This window comes from Tamandua tetradactyla, chromosome 1, assembly GCF_023851605.1.
Source record: "Tamandua tetradactyla isolate mTamTet1 chromosome 1, mTamTet1.pri, whole genome shotgun sequence".
NCBI classification, from domain to species: Eukaryota; Metazoa; Chordata; class Mammalia; order Pilosa; family Myrmecophagidae; genus Tamandua; species Tamandua tetradactyla.
This window is the reverse complement of record NC_135327.1, coordinates 2156908-2181947: the sequence shown is the minus strand read 5'-3', so window position 1 is coordinate 2181947 and position 25040 is coordinate 2156908. Positions and strand designations below refer to the sequence as shown.

Sequence of the window (25040 nt, the reverse complement as noted above, 5' to 3'; positions counted from 1 at the left end):
TCGCCGTGGGGCTAGACCGAGACCCACTGTGAGCTGGAGTCACCCCCAGGCTGGTTTTGCTTCTTCAGGGAGGTGGTAAGAGATTACAGACTGCTTTTTAGCTAAACCACGTCCTCTTTCTTTTTTCCAGAGAAATGCCTGCGACAGAAGCTGCGGATGTTCTGTCTGACCTGTGCATAAATGCTGTGATCTGGCTTTTCCCGAGCTGGGCTTGCGGCGGGGCCTGCTCCGAGCCCAGCCTGAAGAGCCGCCGGCTCCTGTGCTCGCGGGGAACCCGGTGCTGCTCTAAGTGCTCTGCATCCGTGAGCTCCGCTCGTCTGCACAGCAGCCTTCCTCCACAGCACACCTTCAAGGCCTCACCCTGGAAATAGCAGAGCCTTGCTCCAGGGGGTCTTCTCCACAGTCTATGCGCCCAACACTTGGGCACTTTTCTCCTAAAATCTACACAATAACTCGTCAGAAGTCTCCATTAACTTGATTTTTTAATGCAGTTGAGTTGGGAGAGAAATTAGCAAATGGCAAGACAATAAAATAGTATCGTCATTTAACCAAAGCTAAAATGAAATGTCTCCCCAAATTAAACTGAACGAAAGCAAACCTTCTAAGGTGTTATTCCAGGAGAGGAACGTATTCATCCTCATCTCCTCCGGTTCTCCACCTCCATCTCCAAGCCTAGACGGGAGATGCCAAGGGCAGAGGAAGGTCCTGGGGTCCTAGGGGATCCCCCATCAATGCAAGAGGTCCAGCTCTGCCCTTCAGATTCCAGAATGAGGGGTTAGAAGAGTGCACTTCAGGGTGCTTGCTGGGCTAGGCCTGTCCAGTAATGGCCCCATGCATCCTGCCTCCGTGTCGGCACCTGCAGCCCCCTACGATGTCCGGTCAAGATGTGGAGCTGAAAGCTCTACCCACTTGGATCCTGGTGGCACCATGACTTGTTTTGACCAACAATGAGGCAGAAGGGACTGCGTGCCAGTTTTGGAGCCCAGGCCTTCAACGTGAAGTGTCTGCCTTTGCTTTCATTCACTCTCATGGAACCTTGAGGCCACACATGGTGAAGATGCCCAGACTAGCTACCAGAAGGTGGGCAGCCACGGAGAGGAGCAGGACTACAGCAGGCAGCTGAGAACTGCCAGGGCTATGCCTGAGGCCCGTGCCAGCCCTGTGCCCGTCTTCTGATGATCCGGCTGCAGCAGTCATCCCAGCTAAGGCCAGCAGGAAAACTGGCCAGATTGCCCAGCCACGGAAGCATGGGAAACAGTTGAATCATTGTTTTAAGCCATAAAAAATAAAAACTGCTAAAGCTGAAAAATTGTTAACAAAATTAAAACAAACGTTTTCTACTGAAACCAAGCTGTAAAGAGAATTCTCATATGCCCCATTTCCCTCGCCCCAGCAGATTGCAGAGGATTTACTGAAACACAGCTCTTAATGCGTGCTTAGCTCATTTACTAGGATGCTGGTTGCCCGAGGGTGATTTTGCTTTCAACCACTCCTGCGTCTGGTTGCTGTTCTGCACATAAACAAGCTCTCCTTAGTACTGGGGCACAGATAAATCAGGGACAAACTGTCCTCTAGGAACTCCCAAGGCAGCAGAGGAGGTGAGCGAGAGCTTGCTATTAGATCATTAATTCATTCAACAAATCTGAACACCAGGCGCTGCATTAAGGGCTGGGAACACAATGACAGGAAAGTTCCAGATCCAGGCCTAATGGGGTCTGTGCCGATTGGGGACAAGGTTTTACTAAAAAGAAAACACACAGACATACGATTGCAAACGGGGTTGAATGCTATGAAGCAGCAGCACAGGACTGTATGGAAGAGAATTAGTCTGGGGGTGGTGGCAGGAGTGTTGACCTGAAGTTGAGAGCTGAAAGCGCAGGTGGAGCTACTGTGGCAAGAGGAAGGGACTCGTGTTCCAGGCAGAGGATGGCACGTTCCGGCAGCGCTCCCCAAGCACAGTTAGGGTATCTGGGCTCACTGAGAACCTGACTCCGTTTCATACATAAACACAGCGCTTCCGGCATGTCTTTACCACACCCTGAATTTCGCAGGAATGCCAGGGCCGTGTAGACGGAGAGGAGGCTGAACTTTGCTTTGGGTGTTCATCGTCCTGTAGTCGCCACCCCGACAGCCGCTCCATTGGAGGTGCTGGTGGCTGGGCCCCACACCGACCCCTGCGTTTGCTGCTGCCACTCGCAGGGCTTCCAGGTGTGTGCGAGCACCAGCCTACGCACAGGACTCCCTGCGTTTCCATGCTAAAACATGTATTTTATTGTAACGTACTCTGTTTATTTTCCTTCATTTTATAGCTAAAGAATTGCATATATATGGTTTTCTGTTTTGTTTTGCTTTTTAAATTTCAAAGTACATTTTAACAAATAGTTATAAAACAGATTTCAGAGTTTGGTTTGGGTTACAGCTCCACAATTTCAGGTGTTTCCTTCTAGCTACTCTAAGACACTGGAGACTAAAAAGAAATATCAATATAAGGATTCAGCAGCCATACTCGTTTGTTAAATCCTACATTCTCTGTTATAACTCCTCTCTCTCCTTTAATCCCTCATCCAATCTTAAGAGATATTTGGGTTATGCCCATCCTAACTTTTCCATGTTGGAGAGGGGTGTTGACAACATGGGACAGGGGGATAGAACTAGCTGATGCTCTTGGAGAGGCTGCCCCTCTGGGTTTTAGGACTTATCTGGCCTGGGAATCATATGAAGTTGTACATTTCTTTTATTTTTAAAAATATTTTTATTGTAAAAACAACTTACAAACATACAAACATTCTTGACATACAAACATTCCATACATGGTGTACAGTGAATGGCTCACATTATCATTACATAGTTGTATATTCATCACCATGATCATTTTTTAGAACATTTGCATCACTCCAGCAAAATAAATAAAAAAAGAAAAAACTCATATATACATAGCCCTTACCCATCTCTCTCATTGACGACTAGTATTTCAATCTACTCAATTTATTTTAACCTTTGTTCTCCCTATTATTTGTTTATTTTTTAATCCTTATTTTTTACTCATCTGTCCATACCCTAAATAAAAGGAGCATCAGACACAAGGTTTTCACCATCACACAGTCACACTGTGAAAGCTATATCATTATACAATCATCTTCACGAAACATGGCTACTAGAACACAGCTCTATATTTTCAGGCAGTTCCCTCCAGCCTCTCCATTACATCTTGACTAACAAGGTGATATCTACTTAATGTGTAAGAATAACCTCCAGGATAACATCTCAACTCTGTTTGGAATCTCTCAGACATTGACACTTTATTTTATCTCATTTCGCTCTTCCCTCTTTTGGTCAAGAAGGTTTTCTCAATCCCTTGATGCTGAGTCCCAGCTCATCCTAGGATTTCTGTCCCACGTTGCCAGGAAGGTCCACACCCCTGGGAGTCATGTCCCATGTAGAGAGGGGGAGCGTGGTGAGTTTGCTTGTTGTGTTGGCTGGAGAGAGAGAGGCCACATCTGAGCAACAAAAGAGGTTCTCTTGGGGGTGACTCTTAGGCCTAATTTTAAGTAGGCTTGACCTATCTTTTGTGGGGTTAAGTTTCATATGAACAAACCCCAAGACTGGGGGCTCAAGCTATTGCTTTGGTTGTCTGTACTGCTTGTGAGAATATCAGGAATTCAGCTTGGAGAAGTTGATTTTTTCCCCTTTCTCATCCTTCTCTGAAGGGGACTTTGCAAATACTTTTTTTATTCACTGTTCAAATCACTCTGGACAAACCAACAAAATCTCATGCCCTACTCAAGTTTCCATGTACTTCGGTGTTCAATTAAGCTGTCTATATAAGTTATATTAGGAAATGCACTAGTCAAAATATAAATTTTGTACCAAATAAACATTTTTTTTTGCTTTAGTCTCACACATAAGTTAAAAATTTTAAATATTAATTACTATCAATTTTCAACAATTGAGGCCTAAGTAGGCTTAGCTTCCCCTTTGCAGGAGTATGTTTCATCGGGACAAAACCCAAGATTAAGGGTTCAGCCTATTGATTTGGTTGTCCCCACTGCTTGTGAGAATATCAGGCCTTCCCCCAATGGCAAAGTTGAATATTTCCCCCTTTCTCCTTAGTGCCCCAAGGGGACTTTGTAAACACTTCTTTATTCACTGTCCAAATTACTCTGGAATTTATCAGGGCATCACACTAACCTGGACAAACCAAGAAGATCTCACACCCTATTCAAGATTCCATGTACTTATGGTGTTCAAATAAACTGATCACACAAGTTAAATTAGGAAATATGCTACCCAAAATACAAATTTTGCACCCAATAAACATCTCTCCCTTTGGTCTCACACAGAAGTTGAAGTTTTAAAATATGGACAATATCATCCTTTACCAGTCTCCTGATATACCTTAGTCCTATCCACATCAGCTTTATTCACGTCTCTACTTGATATGTGATCACTTTTTCAACTTTCTGAGCAGTTCTTGTAGGGGGTACTACTGACTTTCATAGCTTCAGAGCTCTGACTCTGAGTCTTAGGAGTTACATAGATACCCGAAGTTTCTTGGAAAGTCCATGTTACATACAAACAGCTCAGTATCTGAGAATTTAAAATTAACAGTTCCACTTGTGAATACATGTGACTGCTCTAAGAGCTTACAATCTAGGACCCTTTACAATAGGCCACAACCTAATACCCATGCTCTCAACTTTAGTTCACCTAATTTTTATATTATAGTTAGTCCATATGATTCAGGCATGATAATATTTGTCTTTTTGTTCCTGACATCTCATTCAACACACAGCTCTTAAGGTTCATTCATGTAGCTGCATGTCTCACAACTTCATTCCTTCTTGTGGCCGCCCAATAGTCCATTACAATGTGTATTCCACAGGTCCCCCTTCCGTTCCTCAGTCATTGTACCCTTAGGCCACCTCCATCCATGGTGGATCATGAACACTGCCAGGTTGTAGGCTTCTGAAGAGTAAACTTAGTGCGGGTAACTTTCGTAGAATCTCAGACAGAGCCGTGGGTGCTCTTTAGGGTTAACAGGAATGATGTTGGTTGAGGTCTGGCAAACTGTGGAATTAGCAATATCTAGCTGAAGCTTGCGTGAGTAGCCACTTGACTCTGAACTCTCTTGGCCACTGATGCCTTGTTTTGTTACATATCTTTTCTCTCCTTTGGGAAAGGATTAATAGATGGGTGGTTGGAGCCCAGAGAGCTAGGGAACGTGGTGCACGAGAGGCAGAAGGGAGATACGGAGGGATGGGAGCGCTCGTGCACCAGGACAAGAACATAAAACGGCTCAGCTGCCATGGAAAAGACTCTGGCTGGTCCTTGAAAAGTAAACAGAGTTGCTAGGTGACTCAGCAAGAGAGATGAAAGCAGGTGACCGCAAAAGCCTCTGGTATGGATGTTCACGGGCGCATTATTCATAATGGCCAAAAAAAGTTGAAACAATACAAACATTCAACTAACGAAAAGAGGAACAAAAAATGTGGTCTGTCCATACAATGGAATAAAATGTGGCTGTAAAAAGGGACAAAACACTGATACATGCTACAACGTGGGTGAACCTCAAAAGTTTTATGATAAGTAAGAGAAGCCTAACACAAAGGCCACTGCTGGGGGTCAGTCAGGTGCCTCAGAAAGGACAGGTTTGAACATGGCTTGGCCCGCGCGCCGGGGGGAAGGGCCCACTGCGAATAGGACCTCTTTGTTAGGGTGTGGATGATGGAATCACAATGTTGTGCATGTAATCGACACCACTCAATTATATATTTTAATGTGATTGAAAGGGGAAATTTTAGTTTGTATATGTTACTTGAAGAGAAATTAAAAAAGAAACACACAAAAGGACTATACAACAGTCAGTCTTAATGTGAATTATGGCCTCTAGTTAATGGTATGATTATAATACTATTGTTTTATCAACTGTAACAAAGATACCATACCAATGCAAAGTTTTAATAATAAGGAGGGTATATGGGAACTAAGTATTTTCTGCCTGATTTTTCTATAAGCCTATAACTTTTCTAATGAAAAATTGAATAAAATAAAATTGAAAAAATTGAAAAAATACAAAGGTATTACCTCAAACTGAATGAGGGTAGGCCTTTATCCAATAGGGCTGAAATGCTGAAGGAAATTGGACATGGAGATAGAAGCCACAGATCGGTAGAAGCCCGGAGTTGTGCAGCCAGAGAGAGAGCCATCTGATGGAGGTCTGCCATCATCAAAGTGCTGCAGATTCTGGAGTAAGCGTGGCTTTTCCAACATCTTGATTTTGGATGTCTAATCCCCCAAGCTGTGAGCCAATAAATTCCTCTTGCTTAAGCCAACTAGTGTGTGTGGCATCCACCCTGGCAAACTGAGACAGCCACACATTGCATGGTTTAATCTGAATGCAGTATCTGGACACACCCACAGAGACGGAAAACAGATGAGCAGTCGCAGAGGGTGGGGGAGGGGATGGGGAATGACAGCTAATGGGTGCCTGCTTCTTTATGGGGTGACGAAGATGTTCTGGGATTACTGGTGCCAGGCATACAACTTTGTGAATATACTAAAAACTAAATGTACACTTTAAAAGGGAATGTTATATTTTGTGAGTCATATCTCAATTTTTTTCAGTGAAAAAAATTAAAAATAATAGTCTGGAGAGAGGGAAGGCCACACAATTGAAGCCAGTGCTGAGGTGTTTTATCTTCAACTGCCGACTGACGGGTGCCATGGAAGGTTTTAGGCACTGCAGTGGCTGGACAGGTTGGAATGTTAGAAAGATCACTGTGAAGAATGGGCTGGAGATGGGCAAAACGGATGGCTTTGGAGAGTGGTGGAGAGCACTGTGGGGAACAACGCTTTGCTTCAGGTTTGCAATGCAACGATGGAGCCCTTTGCTGGGAGGCTGGGTGAGCCGAGCCATAACAGCCACACAGGAGGTACGATGAGGCGTGACAAGATTGTAGAGCAGGGAGAAATTTCTTCCACTTGGTGGAATCTTGGAAGACACTTTGGAAGAGGTGGCACTTGGGCAGGGTAGGTTTGGGCTATATAAAGATTCCAGGGGCACACCAGGAAGAAGGAATAGCAAAGGTATGGAGATTGGAAAATGCCCAGATTTAATGGGGTTCCTTTTGGCCAGATATAAAGGGAAATAAAAATTATGGCAATCATACTGGCCAGTACAGGTGTGTTATTTCATCTCTCACAACTACCTTGTGGGGTATTATCTCCATTTACAGGAAAGTAGGGTTCAGAAGTGTCTAAATGACATGTATGAAAGGTCCCACAGCTATGAAATGGCCGGGGGTGGTTTCTAATCTCAGGTCTATTTGAAGAAGGGCTGCACCAAGTGGGTTCAGGCCCATGTGGAGCGATGTGGACTTTATTTTCTAGTCAATAAAATCATTCTTTTCCTGAACTTGTAAAAGTTACTCTTCTCTGCGTCTCTGTTTTGAATTACACATTCCGAAGACTCAGATCTTTCGATAACAAGTTTCCTTGAAGGATAAATTGTGCTCATTGTTTGGAGAAATGTTATCTACCATAGCATAGGAGGTGGTACATAGGGATACAGGGTGTGTATATTCTAGGTGCCAGAGAAATCATAACCTGTGAACACTGTATCAATGGGGTGATGGCAGTGGCCTAATATTAAATAGAAGACTAGGTTCTTTCTGCCACTTAAAACTCCCTGGCTTTGCTCTGAGAATAAATACCAAGAACAAATCCATATTTGTTGAATTTTTGTTACATTCTGTTTGGATTCCAGTTGTCAAGATAAAATCACTTCTTTTTTGTAATGCATTTTAGAAAAATGCATTATACATACTTAAATCTTTACCTTATGGTTTTAACAGCCGTAGAAAATGTCTTAAAATATTTTAAAAGGAAAGGAGATGGGACAGATGGGAGGTCACTGGAATAAGAGGTACAATTATTGAAATGTAAGAACCAGTGCGAACAAAGCTCGTTGGAGGAAAATGACTTCTGAAGTGGAGAAAAATGAGCGAAAACAAAGGCCCAGTGTGTGCCATCGGCGTGCTTCCCAGTTGAGTGCTATTCAATCAGGGGCACCCAGAGGGAGCACATCTGAGGGTCAGGGATGACTGTAGGACTTCCGGAGGTCGCAGTGGACAAGACGTACACCCTAATGGCAGAACTCCTTCCAAACTTGGTCCCAGTGTTTGCCCAGCCTTTTCCAGAAAGTACAGGGTTTCTCAAACTCGCCTGACGAGAAGAACAGCTGCAGGTGCTCTTTGAAAAGGCAGACCTAGGGGCCCCACCCCAGACCCAGTGAGTCTAAATGTCCAGGAGCAGTTGTTACTTAGGTGCTCATAGGCAGGTTATGTAACTCATATGAGTCTTAGTTTCCTCATCAGAAAAATAGGGATGAGAATCATGCCTAGCCACAGAGCTGTGCGAGATTTGAGGAGAAACTTCAGGTGCAGAGCTGAGCAGAGTGCCGGACCTGGCTCACACTCAGTAACCACCATCTGCTCTCCTGTTTTCTTCTGGGGAGGGACAAGTCCACAAACTTGCCCTCTCCAACCGCATTCTCCAGAGGCAGCCGCTTGTAGAATCCCTTCAAGGCTGTCTGCATCTTAAATGGACCCTAGCCTTTAGCCATTTCATGGTTCAGTCCACTCTGCCCCCTCCGCCTCGTGGCGTTTTGTCAGCTCACCCACCTCCAGGGCACTTCTGCCACTTAGTGAAGTCCAAGGGACTCCCCTGAGAACTACAAGGATGCTGCTTGTTCACCCTCATTCACCCACGAACTCTTACACTGTGACGGACCCTTCTAGGTAGCTGTATTAGTTAGGGTTCTCTAGAGAAACAGAATCAGCTGGAAATATCTGTACATATAAAATTTGTAAAAGTGTCTTACCTAACCTTTGGTACGTACAGTCCAAAATCCGCAGGGCAGGCTGTGAAGCTGACAACTCTGATGGAACAACAACTCTGGACGAACTCCACAGGAGAGACTCACCAGCTGAAGCAGGAAGAGAACCTGTCTCTTCTGCATTCTCCTTAAATGCCTTCCAGTGATTAGATTAAGCATCACTCATTGCACACGATACGCCCCTTGGCTGATTACAGATGGAATTAGCTGTGGATGCAGCCGATGTGATCATGATTTAATTCTATGAAATGTCCTCATAGCAACAGACAGGACAGCACTTGGCCAACCAGACAAACAGGTACCACCACCTGAGCAAGTTGACATGTGAACCAGACCATGAAAGTACTGGAAATGAATAAAGAAGAGGAGGAAACAAAGTACCTGCCTTCATGAAGCTCATGTGCTCGTGGGGGGGAAGGCAAGCAATGCCCAAATAAAGCAAACAAAAGTGTCCAGAAGCTGACCATTTCTTACCTGAGGAGAGAGCTGGCAGAAGTGCCAGAGGCAGACAAAATCACAAATGCAAAGGCCCTGAGTGGGAGATGAGATTGGTAAAGGGGGAATATTCTGTAGGGTCCAGAAGGCTATTGTAGGACTTTGGCATCAACTCAGTGTGAGAACTGAGGGCCTTGACTGAGGAGGGACCTGAGTGGATTTATTGGTCTGTTAAAGCAGCTGGAATGCAATATACCAGAAATGGATCAGCCCTTAGAAACGGAATTTATTACTTTACAAGTTTGCAGTTCTAAGGCCATAAAAATCTCCAAACTAATGCATCCAGAAAAAGATACCTGGCATCTGCTGGTTCTTGTTCCTGGTTCCGTTGCTTCCAGCTTCTGATGACAGTGATTTCCTCTCCAAGCCTCTGTGGGCCTTCACTTAGCTCCTCTGGGGCAAAACTCTGGGGTCTGGATTGCTTAGCATCTCCTGGGAAGGCACATGGTGACATCTGCTAGCTTTCTCTCCCAGCATTTCATTTCAAATGACTTCACCAGGGGCGTTTTCTTTCTGCATCTCCAAACGTCTCTGTCTGTGACTGCTCTGCAGCAACTGTTCTCCAAGCGTCTAAGCTTCCTCCAAAATGTTTCCCCTTCTAAAGGACTCCAGTAAACTAATCAACACCCACCTTGAATGAGTAGACCCACATCTCCATGGAGTAATCTAATCAAAATGTCACACCCACAATCGAGTGGGTCGATCTCCATGGAAACAATCTAATCAGAGGTTTTTACCCTGCAATATTGAATCAGGATTAAAGGACGTGGCTTTTCTGGAGCACACAACACTCTCAAACCAGCACACTGACTTAGGTTTTAAGGGAACTTCTGGCTCAGGAAGAAGAATAGACCGTAGAGGGGTGAGGGAGGAAAGAATGGGGACCACAAACATTTGAAAGTGGTTATGGTGGGAAATGTTATGTTGTATCTATATTGTCACAATAAAAATCTTAAAATCAATCAATAAAAGAGAGATCAGAGAAGAGACCACTGCAGTGGTTCAAGGAAGAGTAATGGTGGGCTGCTGCAGGCTGAAAGATATGGAGTTGGTGAGAAGCTGCTGGGCTCTGGATATATTTTGAAGGTCAGGACCAGAGGATGGGATGTGGGAGTAAGAGAAACACAGGGCTGAGGACAATTCCAACGGTGGTCAAACAACCACCAGGATGGCTGGAGTTGCCATCTGCTGAGATGGGGAGACTTCTTGATGAGCGGGGGGGGGGGGGGGGGCAGGCAAGAGCCTACTAGGTCTCAGTAATGGAGGGTCTGAGCAGGCATCCAGACGGTGTGTGGAGACCAGGGAAGAAACTGGGGGTGGAGATGAAACATGAAGGCCATCAGCACTGGGATATTTAGAGCTGTGGCTCGAGGAGGGAGCACCTGATATCAGTCGAACTCCAACTCCACAGAATGAGGATGGATCCAAACCTTGCTCAGCTCAACCACCATCTCTTGACCTCCTTCAGCGTGCTGAGAGTGAAGGACAGCAGGAAGAGAAATGGCCTTAGATGCAAAAGGCTGGGCCCCAACTACTTACTGTGCATCTTAAGCATCTTCTTGGTTAGGTGGGATGCCACTTTCCTGGAAATGAGATGAGTGGGGGCAGAGGCTGCAGCCTACAAAGAGTAGAAAATCCTGGTCATTGCCTAGTTCTTTCTAGAGAGAGCACACCCACAACTTCCCATCTCATTTTAGGTCTGACCATATTATCAACATCCATTCATTCAACCCACATTTCCTGAGCATCTACAATGCGCCAGCAGCTGGTTCCCCAGAGTGAATGTGCACACAATTCCTGACTTTCTAGAGCTTAATTTCTGGCGAAAGGATCGCTATCCCCATGGCCACCTTTTACTGAGGCCTACTATGCTTGGACGCCTTGCATTTGGGGCTTTAAAAATTAATCTATCTATCTATCTATCTATTTTTTATTGATTTGCATGGGCAGGCTCTGGGAAACAAACTAGGGTCTCAGGCATGGAAGGTGAAAATTCTGCCACTGACCCACTGTTGCACCACTCTAAAAATTTATTTTTATGATTTTTGTGTCTGCTTCTAAAAGATTGTTATTTGTAAACACTTTGCCACAACTCACAGAACACAGGTAATCTGTCATACTTTTCCTTTTTAATAATGATTTGTTTCAGTAATCCAGCCTCCTCAATAACACATCAGATTTCAATGGCAGTGTTCGAATAGGGGTAAAATTAAGTGATACAGGACTAAGTACTAAGGCAACTTCCATCTCTCTGACTTCACACTGTGCCAGGGAATCAACTGTGGAATGAGCGCGTGAGTAGTGCTTCCACTGATCTGACCTGCATTCCACGGCACGGGCAGGTGGACACTCTCACATTGCCAGGCTTTCAAGGGGAATTTCAAATAATCACTCTACTGATCTTTTTCAAGTAGAAACTGACACCAAAGCCATTGCCCTCCATGACATTTTTCTTGGGAATCCTCTTTCCACACCCCTTTAAATCCCAGCATCACCTCTCCTACCTCCTCACCCATGAGTGGGGATGACAGCTGCTATCTTATGGGGCCTTGTGGCAACTGGATCACCTCATGCCAGTAGCGGCCTCAGCTTTACACAACCACCCTGGCATAAGTGGCAGCAAAGGTGGCCCTGAGTGTGATGGGAGGCACCCACTCTCCTGGCCCAGGGGTCACGGTGCACTGGCTGGAGCCGGAGGCTGGGCCTTCCCGGGCATGTCTGGAGGTGGGTTTAGTTCTGATGGGAGATAATGAGGGTCTAACCAGGGGCTGCTGCTGCGTGGCTACAGGGAGAGGCTAGTGGTGGCCGTTTCTGGACGGGCAGCGGTCTCAGCATGGGGAGAGGAGACAGAAGGTTTGAAATAAAGCTATTGTCCTAGGCTTCCAGACAGGTGGGGATGCCACTAACAGAGGTGGGTTACGGTGAAGAAAGAGAAGGAGACGAGAAATGACCCCATCAGGAGCCTCTGAGTTCAGAGAGGAATTAAACTGAGGGGAGCGTCCATGGAGTTCGGGGGTGTGGTCACTTCCTGTCCTTACCCGGAATATGCTGAAACATTATCTTCTCTGAACGCAATAAAATCTACCTTCTAGGACTAACTGAGCACTGTTGGAGCTCCTCTCTGCGTGTTAAGAATTCTCACTTCCACTCAGACACTGCCCTCTGTTGGATGCCTCACCAGAGGCCGGTTCTTTCAAGCTCCATGGGAAGCTTCTGGCAAACCCTTCACACTATACGGTATTCCTATTTTATCTGCATGATCACTCTGAAAAGGTTTCTGTCTCCCAGCTGGGGAAACTGAGGCACAAAGAGGCTAAGCACCACCCCCAAATCACAAAATTCAAGTTGGAGCAGAGCTAAGGCTTCATGCAGTGCACCCAGCTGCATCTGCAGATGGCGAGGGTGATTTGGCCAGATGGGGCTCAGACGTCCCTCCCAAGGGCTGCAAAGGGCTCCACAATCATGTCGCTTTCTTAAGGGGCTTAAGACACAAGCTTAAGAACCGAGGTTCAGGGCCACGGTGGCTCAGCAGGCAGAGTTCTCGCCTGCTATGCCAGAGGTCCCGGGTTCGATTCCCAGTGCCTTTCCATGTTAAAAAAAAAAAAAAAGAACCGAGGTTCAAACCTGACACGAATTTGCGGCACCATGCCTGGCGAGGCTGAAGGCCCCAGGCTTTCAGGAGGTTGATAAAGACCCTGGACAGAGTCAGGAGGCTGTTCGTTCTGCTCTGCCTTCAACTCACCGGGAGATTGACCAAGTCCTTCCCCTTTCCAGCCTCTTGACCAACAGAAGGAGGGGAGTACAACAGCGAATTTGCCTAACCCTAAAATCCGATGATGATTGATATTCTCTCTCAGGACAACTGTGGCAGGACCAAAATGCATATGCCCACTGACCTCACCATTCTACTCCTGGAATCAGTCCCACGGAAATACACCCAGCCAGTGTTCGGGACATTTGCACAGGATGTTCGGGGCATCTCTGTGAGTCATCATGACCAAAACATCCACGTCATGAGATTGCCTGAATAGACTACGGCTCACTTACATCCTGGAAAGCTACGCAACCAGGAAGAAGAATGCAGAAGGTATGTAGGCAGTGAAGTGGAAGTACAACTGTGATAATGACATATTGTGGAGTGAAACAAATAAGGTTTGTAAAAAAAAATTACGTGTGGTTTTGAGTCCATTACTATAATCGCAGGTACATAATAAAAGACCTGGAAGAAAACACCAGACTTTTATTTCTTCTACTTTTGTAATTAAAAAGTATTTTAAAATATTTTAATCTGTAGCATGCTACATGAGATAAGGCTATATGGATTTCATCCAAGCAGTTCGAACTCCTGGACTGCCAAAAGAGTCTAATGACAAGAGAGTTTTGCATGTTCCTCAGATGCAGGCGTCTCTGGTGCTTATGCTTCACCTACGCCCAGCAGACCTTGAAGAGGACTGTGTGACAGGTGCAGAAATCGAGAGCCCCAGACTCCGATTTTGGGTTCCCACAAAGCTTGTGTTCTTTTCCTTTGGGATTTCACACCTACCAGGACATTTATCACATTGCACTACAATTGTGCCCCTAAGCACAATGCTGCCTGCTGGATCTTACACTAAAAGTGGGGTATTTTGTATGTCTTTGGGGAGTTTTAACTTCATTTTTTTCTGGTTATCCACTTTGATTGTATTTTAAAATCGTACTCATCTTTATAATTGGAAGCATTTTAAGGTGTCAGCCCATCCAGTTTAGGAGGTGCTGCCCTGGAGGGCTGGGCTGCGCAGAGAACGGGGTCTGCAGGGCTCCCACTCCCACAAGGCTTGGTGGGGGAACGACTCTGAGACAGAGCGAGAGGCCCGGGAAGAAAGAGCCCTGAGCCTAGGCTCTCGTTTAACACCAGACGCCTAAGAATATTAGCAAACCTCTCCTCCTCATTTTAGACATGGAGTGGGGAGGACGTTTCCCCAGTAATGGAACTGACTAGTGAGCGAGCACCAGGAAGGGCTAAAAACAAATAAAAAGCAACAGTCACTGCTCGTGACTTTAAAAAATCGATTTAAAAAGGTGAGTAGAATAAGGTAACCTTCTCCTGACCATGCTGAGTGAGAGCAGTGAACACAGGGGCCGTGTGCCAAGACCCTGGTATTTGGGGCACACATGCCTTGGGGTGACGGAATCAAGGAGTGGGCAGGAGTCATCCCGCAGGCATGGTGTCCTCAAGCCTCTCTGAAGCTCTTCATCTGTGTGGGAAGTACCTTCACATCAACATTTTGCCTTTTAACATAAGCAAAACTCTCCAACCAAGAAGGCTGTGGGATATGCCTGGCAACATTTTGAAAATTCCCACTGTTACTTCCAGAAATGCATAGATATTCTTTATGCTTAGAATTAGAAAGGTGACAACTGATTTTTTTTTTTTAAGTTTCCTTGCAGAGTTGTGTAGCAGAAAACATAGTCAGAACAGACCTGGGTCCTAATTGCAAGCTATGCTCTTTCTTTTCTGTGTAAGTCTTCAGGCAAAGCTATTTATCCTCCCCTCCTAAGCCTGCGTCCCCACGCCAGCAGGGTGGACTAACAGCAGTGCCTGGGTTAACATGAGGATTAAGGGACAGCGTGTGCACAGCACTCAGCTGCTCAGCCCGACAGAGTGAACCTGGGCCCTTTCTAATCCGACTCCAGTGGAACCCAGAGGACACCCTTTTATACCTGAACATCAACGAGCCTCAGCCTGGTGACGCTCTCCTCCATTGCCTGCTGGTAATGACAGATCCCGAAACGTTAAATGTGATTTAGAATCTGGTGGGATTCCTAACGCATGCCTTTGAAGCAACCCCTCAGGGTCCCGTTTAGAGTAGGGTGAGAGGAGACCCTGTCCCCGTGCGTCCAGCTCAGAGACAGGAGGTCAGGATTTGACCTCTGCAGCTTATTAAAAGCTCTTTGCTTCCCAGCCCCTGCTCTCCTCGGGGTTTCCCAAGAGTATAAAGTTGTAGGCACCTCAGCTTTGGTTGGTTTTCTTCTTCTCAAACCACTTTCATCATTGGTATAATTTTACATAAACTTGGCATTCCTTTATTTTCTTTTAATATGTTCAATTCTTAAATATATTGAGGGAAAAAAATTTCTATAAATGACTCTTAATAATGAACTTAATAGTTTAAGTCACTGTATTGCCATTACAAGTTGGGTTGGTTGTTGATTTATTTTCACTTTGGAAATTCCTCTCAACTGCTAACCACTCTCCCTCCTCCCTAAAAAACCCCATGAGGGGTCCTGCTCAGACGCTGGGGCTGAGGAGCAGAGCCCTGGAGGGTGTCAGGTTTCTAGAAGGCAGCAAACTTTGCAACCTGACTCTTAACTGACTTCTCAACTGTAGGACTGTCACAGGGGAAGAAAAAAACACATGGGCACAGGCATGCTTTCTGCTTCCAAAGAGAACAATGCACTTTAAAAAGGAAGAACCATCCTAAACCAATAATTTAAATTCGCTTTGCTCTATAAAAGGCCTCACAGAAGGGTGTAGGTTCTGAATCTGACCACTTGGGTTTGAGTACCAGCTTTGTGTGACTGCGGGTCACCTACTGAACGTCTCTGCCTCAGTTTCCTCATCGTTGGAAGGGAGGTGATAGGTATACGTATGTCTATATGATACTGTGAAGATAAAATCGGGACTGTGGGGTTTCCCAGGACTTGGCACTCTCAGGGTGAAGCCCAGCAGAGTCCCAGTCCAACCAGGTAGGCTGGTCTCCCTACGCGCCCTTAGAACAGGACCTGCACATTCTAATGCTCAGTGGTCTATACATGTTATTCAGCTTCTTCCTGGCCATCTGCTGCCCTGCTCCTCATTTCCGCACGGTCTCCCTCTGCATGGGCCTGCAATATACCTCTTCTCCCACTGTGCTACTGCCACCATACTCCCCAAAGTCTCCAGCAATGTTTCTGGTCATTCATGGGCCTAACACTGAGAGAATTCATGATGTGCCAGACAAACAGCTTTTCAACATATAACATAGCCTTTTCTCCACCCTCATCATCTCAACTATCAAACACCTAACTGAAACTTAAAATAGGGACGCTAATAACCCCATTTCCTGAGTAGATGTCCATGACATTTTCTTAATTTTCTAACCACAACTCCTCTGCCTTTTAATATTTGAATAATGTGAACTACTATAACAATTTAGAGAGTGCTTACTGTGTATGAGGCAACATGCCAAACCCTTTACAAACCTCATGACAAACCCCAGGAGTAGGTACCATCATTCTCTCCAACTCTTGGATGACGACATTGAGACCAGGTTTCTTTCCCAAGTAGCAGAAACAAGACTTGAACCCAAGTATGACTCCAGAGCCTGTGCTCCAAGCACTTCACTACTCTGCCTCCTCTTCCTTCTCCTGCCCTTAAGTGCACAGGGCTGAGGTCTGGCCCTGACGGCAGGCGGCACAGCTGTGGGCAGGATGCCCACTCCTCCCAGCCCGTTTCCTTGTAGAATAGGGACACTGTGCGTCAGTGCCATGGAGCTGTGAAGATGGAACACGTGCGGAATGTCCAGTGCAGTGTTACAGCTACTGCAATGAGTGCTATAGGATGATGATTATTGCTATTCCTCCAGTATGTCCCCTTACCCAACCTAAGTCCAGACCTTCACAGTTTCATGTCCAGGCGAATGCAAGGGTCTTTTCAATGGCCTCGCCGCCTCTAACTTTCTTTCCTCCAATCTCTCTTCAGGCAACAGTTTCCTAGTCTAAGGTCAGAAAGCTCAGTGACACCTAAGCTCTGACATCTGCGTTTCCCAAATGTGCTTCAAGGTAAGAATTACTAGGGGAATGGTTAAAGTGACAGGTTCCCTGGGCCCCATTCCAGACCTTCAGAAATGGGATCACAGAAGAAGCCCTGGAATTTGCATTTTTAATAAGCACCCAGATGATTTTTATCCTCAAGCACGTGTGGGCACCCTGGCATACAAGATAAAGTCTTGACAATACCAAAGATCTTCATTCAATGACCTCCATGAAATGGCACCAATCTCCTTATTTGAATGTCACTCCAAGGTTTTCCTGTCTTTGGACTCATCCCAGGGTGCTGTCCGCCTTACTTGACCATCCTCTACTTCAAGTCTTTGTTCCCATTTGCCTGCCCAGAATACCTTTTTGGTTCCTCTGATCTTTCTACAGTTGTTTCAGATGCCACAGACGTTACAGTTATCTCTACCCATTGAGATGGCCTCTCATCAAATTCAGAATAAAATCCAAACCTCCCATCATGGTCTACAAGACCCGCATAAAGTGGCCCCTGCTGCCCCTCACCCCCAGTCTCATTCTGAGCCCTTCTTCACTCTTTATCTCCAGGCCCAGGCCTCCTTTTAATTCCTTAAACACGCCAAGCTTTTTCCTACCTTTAAACCTTGGCACATTTCTTTTCTCTTCCCCACCCTATTCCCATTATAGAACTGAAATATCACCTTCTCAGAGCCTTTCCGTACAATATATCTAAGTAGACTCCACATGCACACATGCATGCACACACTCCATTTATTTTCAATCATTACACCCTGTTTGATCAGTTGCTAACATTTGAAAATCAGGAAGCTGATTTTCCATCCTAGAGTATATTAAGCAGATACTAAAAAAGTACTGTCAAACTCCCTTGAGGGATGGGAGAAAAAACATGAAACTAGTAAGCCTTACCATCAGGGAATCCCCTGATACTGTGTCAAATATTAGGGACACCCAAATCAATAGGCCATGCCCTCGATCCTGAGGCTTACTCTTGGGAAGTTTATGTAGGTAGCGGAGAAGCTTAGACTACCTATAGGCATGCCCAAGAGTTACTTCTGGAGGACCTCTGTTGTTGCTCAGATGTGGCCTCAGTCTCTCTAAGCCCAACTCTGTAAGTGAAATCATTGCCTTCCCCCCTACATGGGACATAACATCCAGGGGTTAAAGTCTCCCTGGTGACGTGGGAGAGGACTCCCAGGGATGAATCCAGACCTGGCACCGTGGGATCAACAATTCCATCCTGACCAAATGGGGGAAAAGAAGTGTAATTAATAAGATATCAGCAGCAGAAAGAGTTCAAATAGAGTTGAGAGGCTACTCTGGAGGCTGTTCTTACGCAAGTTTCAGTTAGACCTTGCAACCTATCATAACCTGCCAACCCCCAACCAGGACCATTCCAGCCAGTTCTAAAAAACACCCAGGGCAATATAAAAGATTGCACAAGGGTTCCAGGCACTAGAGTAACTTTTCAGAAACTTACAACCTCCAGATGGGTCCCTGGTCCAGATAAGTCCTGAAACCTACAGGGCCCAGCCTCTCCAGAACATCAGCTAGTTTCATCTCCCTACCCCATATTAGTGACAGACCCTTCCAGTAGCAAAAATTTAGATTGGCCATAGCCCAAACAACCCCAAAGAGAGGTATGGAAAAATCAAAGGTAATAGTAGAGTTATACACTGAAGAGAAGATTTAACAAATGAATATGAATGCTGAATCATTAAACTGTATCTCTTTTAGTCTCCAGTATCTTAGAGCAGTTAGAAGTAAAAACCTAAAACTGTGGAATTGTAACCCATGTCAAACCCTGAAATATGTTCTATGACTACTTGTGGCGCTGTGCTTTGAAATGTATTGCTTTTTTTGTACGTATGTTATTTTTCACAAAAAAGAAAGAAAAAAAGTCAATTGTGCTGATTAAAAAAAAAACATTTAAACCTTCTAACCTCCTAAAACTGGAGCAGCTAGAAGGAAATATCTGAGAGGATCGTATGGTGGCCCATGACACACTCTGGGAAATGTCCTGTAATTTCTTATTGAGGAGTGCTTTGAAGACCACTGCTTTTTTATTTCTTTGTTTTGTTTATATGTTATACTATACAAGAAAAAAGTTAAAAAAAAAATCAGGAAGGTTCCCACAGAAAGTCCAGCATCTCTTAAAGACTCAGAAGACAGTCGGCATGGAGCCTGCATTCACACACAGCCACACAGGCTGGAGATGAGTCCTCCACATGGAACAGTGGCACTCTGTCCTCTAGTCCCCACCCATCTGGGCCATAAAGCCACGGAGTTTGTGACACCACCATCCCCTCTGCCAATTCATCAATTCGGTTCACTTGCACACGGTCTGTCTACCTTGTGCAAAGAGTTTTTATTCACCAGTGGTAGCCCCAGCATCTAGCATAGGCCTGGCCTATTGATGGACCACAATAAATACTTGATGAATGAATAGATGCCCTCCCTCCACCCTAAAGCCCATAGGCTACACCACTCATTCTGGCATTTGATCACACTCTTTCTTGCAAGACTCAGTAATTTGCTGCCCCTGGTGCCTGCCACCCCAGTAGAGTCTTATTAAAACACAACTCTAACTTTTTCATTCTCTCTTTTAGAAAACTCCTAGAACCAACCGGAGAAAGCATAAGCTCCTCGCTACAGCCTTTGAGACATTGTACAATCTTGTTCCCACGTTAAATTTCCAGTCTCCCTCTCCAGGGAGAGCCCCCATGAGCACATGCCCATACTCCGCAGGCTCCTGAACACACCATGTTCTTTCCCCACCCCCACAACTCTGCCTGCAAGCTCCCTCTCCCCTGGAATGCCTCCTCCGCTGCCCCCCTTCTCCGTCCCCACCCCCCCATGCCTTTAGCAAACTCCTACTCATTCTCCAGACCCAGCTCTAACCAAAGTCACTTCACCATGAAATACTCCAGACTCCCCCAGGGGCTGACTAAGTCATTCCTTTCTGCTCCCACCCCTTCCCTCTCATACCCTGGCCTTAGCACTGAGTAATAGCTTAAAATAGCCGCTAGCGTCTTCTGAGCCCTCACCGTGTGCCAGGCACGGAGTGAGCTTTATCTCTTTTCATACTCACACCCATCCCAAGCAGCTCTCCCCCTCCTTGGGAGGAAAACACACAGTTCGCATTCCCATCTCCAGCTTCATGAAGAGTCCATCACTGCCAGCCTGTTTAAAAGTTTCTCTGTTCCTCTCCACCTCCACCCACCTCAGACCTTCCACCTTCCATTCACGACTCTCATCACCTCTAACATGATAAAGATTGTTTTTTTTGCATGGGCAGGCACCGGGAATCGAATCTGGAACTCCAGCATGGCAGGCAAGAACTCTGCCTGCTGAGCCACCGTGGCCCACTCACATGATAGATTTTAAACATGTACACGCACATCTTCTCTCGTCCCACCGGTACGTCAGTTCTACGAGGGCAGGGATTTGGCTGTGTCTTCTTCACTGCTGTATTCTTAATACCTACAATCATGCCTAGCATACAATAAGCACTTAAAAATATTTATTTATCCAAGAAGGTGGACGTTATTACTGTTTTCATTTTCTTTCCCCACAGTTCATATGGGGAAAGAAAATGAAAACAGTCCTGGTGGGAGAGCAGGTCCTGGTGGGAGAGCCAGGATGCAACGCCAACTCCAGCCCCCACCCCTTAGGTATGGCACCCGAGGACCTGCACAGCTCTCTCCATGAGCCCACCTCTCAGCCGGGCTGTGAGTTCCTTGGAGGCAAAAACTCTGTCATATTCATATTTGCATTTCCTTGCTTGATCCTTGTTAGGTGAGCAAGGAATGTTTGCTGAACCAATCTATCTGTGGAATGTGAAGTGCTAGGTGGTAGGAGTCATATCTTCATTCCTTCTTTGTTATCCTTTACCTCCATACCGAGCAGAGTGTTACATACACAATGGAGGCTAATAAACATTTGACACATTAATGAATTAATCATGGCAGTGGGAAACGAAAAGAACGAGAGAGCAACAGTAAAAATAATAGATAACTTTTCTGGAGTCCATCTGTGCTGGGCCCTATTCTAAATGGTTAGGACATGAGCTAAGACAGTTAATTCTATCATTATCTTCATTTTACAGATGAGGAAGTGGAGGCTCGGAGACCTTGAGAACTTGCCCAGCCAGTAAATGGCAGAGGCAGGATTAGAACACTGGGTACCTGACCTGAATCAGGCTTGTGTATTCTGGTTGCCTCTTGGCCTGTTTCACTACAGAAAGTATCTATTAAGAGGTTGTCCTGTGCACAAACAAAAAATAATGATCTATTATCACTTTCCATGTTATTTCAAGGGATTTCTTGCAGAGACTTTGGTAACATATATCAGTAAGTAATACCCAATTTTTGTATCACACTTCATGGTTTGCAGAGCAGTTTTGTGTATATTTTCTCACCCCATTCCCACAATGATACAAACGTAGGCATTGTCTTCTTTTATAGAGTTGGAATCTGAGGCTCTAGACAGTGGAGGGAACTCTTTCCAGGTCACCTGGCCAGCAAGGAGCAGATCGAGAACTCAAATTAACATCTATCATTAAAAAAAAAAATTAGGATCTCAGTGCCCCCAAATATTAAGCTCTTTCATGATCCTTAAAATTAAATAAGATAATCTGCATGAGTGCACTTTGCACAGTTCTTGGCACACGGTGGGTGATTCATGAATGTTAGCTCTCATCATCCTCATCCACCTCCAAAGAACTGGCTGGGGTCTTCTGGCAGATCACTGCAGCCAGTTTGAAGACCTGGACAGAAAGATTACTCTTCTCATTTCAGTTTGTCCCCAGTAACATTGTAACAATGATCAACCTTCATTATCCCTGGTGTACCAGGAAACATAAGAGCTGGCCGGGCTGTGGAGATGATCTCATCGTGTGTCTGCACTTTACAGATGGAGAAACTGAGTTCCAGAGAGCGAAAAGGTCAAAAAGCAAAGTTGTGGCCGATCCCTGTCTAGGATAAGCTACATATGTCCAGGGCCTGGTACACCCTGCCTCCTCCAAAGATGGGTTTTTACTTAAAGGTGCATTTAGCTTCTTCAAGGCTACAAGAAATCAGTAAACTATTAGTTTCCTTAGCTGAGAGCACCAGCACTCCTCCCCCACACTCAGAGCAGTAAAGCATTATAAGCTATTAACCAGGAAACAGGCCAGGGGATTTAAACCACCTCTGCTAAAGGGTTTGCAGGGCTTTGGTGAGTAGTCTGAGATTCACAAACATACAGTCCGCTTCTTTCTCAAAGAATTATTAACCAGCTCCATCGAAATTCACAAATATACAGTTCCCCTCTTTCTCAAAGAATTATTAACCAGCTCCATCAAAACTGGAACTTGGGCAATCAGGGAGAAAAAGAGCTGGCAGGAGAAATTCCTTGAGAAAAGTTTCACCAGCAATGTGCCACCCTCCCCCTCCCCCGCAAGAAGTGGAGGAGGAAAGGGGCAAAAACTATCATTACACCGCACGGGAGTTAATGAAGCTAACCGTGGAAAAGTACCCACTCTTTTCCCCCTCACAGGTGCTCGCGGACTTGGGGCGCGCCTCGCGACCTCCCCCAGCGGTGGCCGGGGGCCGCCCGGGCTGCGCCCTTCCCCGGGAGCCCAGGCCTGCCTGTCCTCGGAGCCCGCCCCTCCCCACGCTGCCGAGGCCGCCTTTCTCCGGCCCCGCCCCAGCCCACCGGCCATCGACACCCCCAGGCCCGGGACTGCGGGTGGGGGCCGCTTAGTCTGCGGGTTCGGGGGAGGGGAAAGTAGGATGGGTGGTCTCTCCGCCGAGGTAGGCGGGAACACCCGCCGCGCCCTTTGCTCTCCGCCCGGGCCCCTGAGGACGGCCGAGACCCCAGACCCCGGGACAAGCGGGCGGGCGGCACCCCCCACGAAACTCCCTCAGCCCCACCTGCCTCCGCCCGGCCGCCTTCGCCCAGCAGCCGGCCCGGCACGGGCCCCTCTTAGGAGGTCGGGAGCGCCGGCCCCTCCTCTCCCCCGGCGACATCGGGCCCGGCGTGAGCGCACAGCCGGCCACTCCGCCCCACACAACAGTCGCAGACCCCGCGCGCGACCTTCTGCGTGGCGGCGCGCGGACGCGTGGGCGACCCCCGGCTCGCGGTCTCCCACGCGGCGACGCGGTCCCGGTCCGGGCGGCATGCGACGGCAGCACGCGGTGCTCGCCGGGGTGGGCGCCGAGCCCCGCTGGCCAGCGTGTTTGCGCCACAGACCCCGAGGGACGCGCACCCGGCGCGCGGTGCTGCCGGATCCTCCGACCTCCAGGCCCGAGACTCCTGACACGGCCGGCCAGCCCGAGCGCAGCAGGCGCTGGCCAAGGGGGTGGGCAGACGCCCGGGGGGGGGGGGGGTCACTCCGGGTGGACAGCGCCCTTTCCACCCACGAGTGGCCAGGACGCTTTGACCAACTGAGCCCCTCTCCCGGGGTGAAACGGGGGCTTCGTCCTCTGAGCCAGGGCGGGCAAGCGAGAGATCCCCTCAGCCCAGCGCGCGGAGACCACCGGGCCGGGCCTTCCCTCCACGGGGTCGGCAGCGCGTCGGGAAAGGACAGGCGGGAAGGGGGCGCCGGCCAGGCCAGCGCTCCAGGGCCTCCGCCCCGGGCAAGCTCTTCTCCACGTGTCCTGCCCCGAAGGGCTGCTAGGGGCTCGCTCTGCCCTTCCACCCGGTACCTGCCACTGAGGAGGAAGTGCCCTGGCGGGGCGTCCTGCGGGTCCGCCGCTCTGAGGGGAAGCGGCTGTGGGGGGGGTCCGCCGCTCTGAGGGAAGCGGGTGTGGGGGGGGGTCCGCCGCTCTGAGGGAAGCGGGTGTGGGGGGGGGGTCCGCCGCTCTGAGGGAAGCGGGTGTGGGGGGGAGTCCGCCGCTCTGAGGGGAAGCGGGTGGGGGGTGGGGTCCGCCGCTCTGAGGGGAAGCGGGTGGGGGGTGGGGTCCGCCGCTCTGAGGGAAGCGGGGAGGGGGGGGGGATCCGCCGTTCTGAGGAGAAGCCCGGTGGCCTCCCTCTGCTGAAGCTTCAGCCTCGTTCTCACCGTCCCGGCGGGCGGAAACCCAGCCCTGGAATTGAGAGGACTGAAGGGACTCAACCCAGAGGCCATCATTCGGGCAAACAGCAAATGGCTTGAGGAGGGGAGAGGTTTCTGTTTGAAAGCGAAGGAAAGCCTCCTTCCCTCACGGAGCCCACGCGAACATTCGGGACCTGACAGATTTAAGAAGCTGAGTCTCTTCAGACAAAATTAAACGAAAAGGCCCTGAAGTTCTTCCCCAGTCACTGGGGCACGGGCGGGAAAACTTGAGATTTGCACCCGAGAGTTGCAGCCGGACGCCTAAAGGACGCGAACGGGAGCAAGGCGGGCTCTGGAGGCCGCTCGGCCGCAAGGCGGAAACACCGCGGGCATGAACCCAGCAGCCCGCAGAGCCTCCGCGGCGGGTCGGCGCGCGAGGCCCGGCACCGCGCGTGCGCAAGGCGCTCACCCGCCTCGGCTTCTCCAGGTGCGCCGCACTTCCGGCCGGACTTCGGCGGTCCCCCGAACGAGGCGGAAACTCCCGGGACTACGCATGCGTTCTCCAGCTCTCTCGCAGAGTCGGGGGAGGAGGCCCACGGCTGCAGGTGATCCCGCCCCTCCCTCGCAGGGCAGGACCAATCGTACGGCTGTGGGCGGGACTTTTGAGAAGGCAGCCCGCCCACGCGCCGCGCGAGGCGTCTATCGATTGGTTGGCGCCGCGGCGCAGGTGCGCGCTTCCTATTGGGTGTGGGCGGAGCGAGAGCTTACGAGGCTTCCTCGGAGGGTGCAGGTGAGCGCGCGCACGCGCCGCAGCTCTCGGCCCTGTTCGGGTACGTGCGCGCGGGTTCGCGGCGGAGGCGGCTG

The 25040-nt window shown here is 48.0% G+C and overlaps 1 long non-coding RNA gene across 3 annotated transcripts; it reads right to left on the bottom strand.

Annotated features, from left to right (window-relative positions):
- Positions 1 to 2681: 2681 nt before the first annotated feature.
- On the bottom strand, positions 2682 to 24811 carry LOC143688584 (uncharacterized). Of its 3 annotated transcripts, none has more exons than XR_013178150.1 (5): positions 24646 to 24811; positions 10931 to 11009; positions 9688 to 9823; positions 8882 to 9103; positions 2682 to 3476 (listed from the first exon to the last, which is right to left on the bottom strand). It is a non-coding gene; the product is annotated as an uncharacterized LOC143688584 (long non-coding RNA). The 3 variants fall into 3 exon arrangements; XR_013178152.1 differs by having other exon boundaries at positions 8882 to 8986; XR_013178149.1 differs by lacking the exon at positions 2682 to 3476 and having other exon boundaries at positions 7843 to 9103.
- Positions 24812 to 25040: the final 229 nt, after the last annotated feature.